This window comes from Gracilinanus agilis, chromosome 1 (assembly GCF_016433145.1).
Source record: "Gracilinanus agilis isolate LMUSP501 chromosome 1, AgileGrace, whole genome shotgun sequence".
Classification (NCBI taxonomy): domain Eukaryota; kingdom Metazoa; phylum Chordata; class Mammalia; order Didelphimorphia; family Didelphidae; genus Gracilinanus; species Gracilinanus agilis.
This window is the reverse complement of record NC_058130.1, coordinates 711768958-711770887: the sequence shown is the minus strand read 5'-3', so window position 1 is coordinate 711770887 and position 1930 is coordinate 711768958.

Sequence of the window (1930 nt, the reverse complement as noted above, 5' to 3'; positions counted from 1 at the left end):
GGGGGGGGGGTTGAAGGGGAAAGGTGGAGCATGAATCATGTAACCATGTTAAAAATGAATATTAATAAATGTTAAAAAATTAAAAAATAAAAATAAAAATAAAAAAATAAAAAAATAAAAAAAAACCCTCACCTTCCATCTTAGAATCAATACCGTATATTGGTTCTAAGGCAAAAGAGCAGTAAGGGCTAGGCAATGGGGGTTAAGTGACTTGCCCTGGGTCACCTAGCTAGGAAGTGTCTGAGGTCAGATTTGAACCCAGGACCTCCCATTTCTAGGCATGGCTCTCAATCCACTGAGCTACCCAATTGCCCCCAGCACTTAGAATGCTAAATCCTTCATAAAAGAATGCACTCCTGCCTTTCTAGTCTTCTTACACATTACTCCTCATCATGTACTCTTTGATCCAATGGCCTCCTGACAATTCCACAAATAAGACACTTCATCTTTCAGCTCCAGATATTTCCTCTGGCTATCTTCCATGTCTAGAATGTTTTCCCTCCTCAATTCTGCGTTTTGTCTTTTTTGACTTCCTTCAAGTACCAATTAAAATCCTGTCCTTTGCAGAAAGTTTTTCTCAACCTCTATTAATTCTAGTGCCTTCCATCTGTCAATTATGCACTATTTATCCTTTATATAACCTGCTTTGTATATATTGGTTTATATGTTACTTCCCCCATTAGATTATAAGCTTCTTGAGGGCAAGGACTATCATTTGCCTCCTTTTAAGAGAAATGTTAAGAGAAATCAAGGAAGGGCTCCAATGCTTAGCAAAATGCCTGGTACATTAAGTACCTAATAGGCACTTAATAAATATTATCTATCAATGAATTGAGCCAAAGGTTTAAATAAAGATGAAAGCAAAAGGATAATGAACTCTTTTTCCTCTCAGGACAATATGACCACCACCACATTGGAATCTTAGTATTACAGTCTCAAAATGCACTTATAGAAGGGGCAGAAACGGCACCAAGGAGAATTTTTTAAACAGTTGGATTGGATTAAATGTACAGGAGATCCATGCTGGAAGTGGCCCAATTATGAGGGTGTTGAAAGACACAAGGTATATGAAGGAGGAAGAGATTCCAAGGGGGGGGGGGCTGGGGCAGAAATCTGACCTTATTAATACCAACAAAGGCAACCAAGAGTACATCAATGACTACTAACCTACGTTCTTGCCTTTCCATTTATATACACTTTAAGGGTCCCCTAAGGGAGTATATTAGGAAGGAACTGTGTATCAGGCTTTTATAAGCCATATTCCACCACAGTCCACATCTTTACCATCACATAAATGCCAGGAAAACATAGAAAATGCAAGAATCCAAACTGTGCTTGGCCCTCACTGATTATGAAAAATTACTCACTGATTATGAAAAAAAGCATCTGATTCATAAGAGCAAAATGCTTCCTTAAGGTTTCTCTTCCCTTATGGAAAGCCTCTCATACAAATGTAAAAATGCTTCAAAATTTTTAGGATTAAATAATAGAGACAACCTTGTTCAACAACACTCTGATGATAAACATCAGGAGATGTAATATAAGGAGATGAATGCTTGCCAAAGATGTTTGCCATTGTGATGGAGTTGGAATACTGTGAAGAATCAAAGTACAAGGAGGTTTATGAATTGAAAGTAAGGTCCTCTGAATGCTCCTCTTCACATGTTACATCAAGCTAGCTTCCATCAGGATCTGGAAAACTGCAAAGGCTCCCTAGATCTGTAACAAACCAAAAATAGTTTGGCCTGACCATTCACACAGGATGGACTACGTGGATGAAGAACAACTATTGTCCCATTAGATAGATAACCTATAAAGCATGTCCATCAGTGTGTTTATCCAGGAGATAGAATAAATGGAACAAGTTGGAGCCAAAATTAAATAAGAGGAAAAGAAGATGCAAGATCACCTTCAGGAAATGGTATGACCC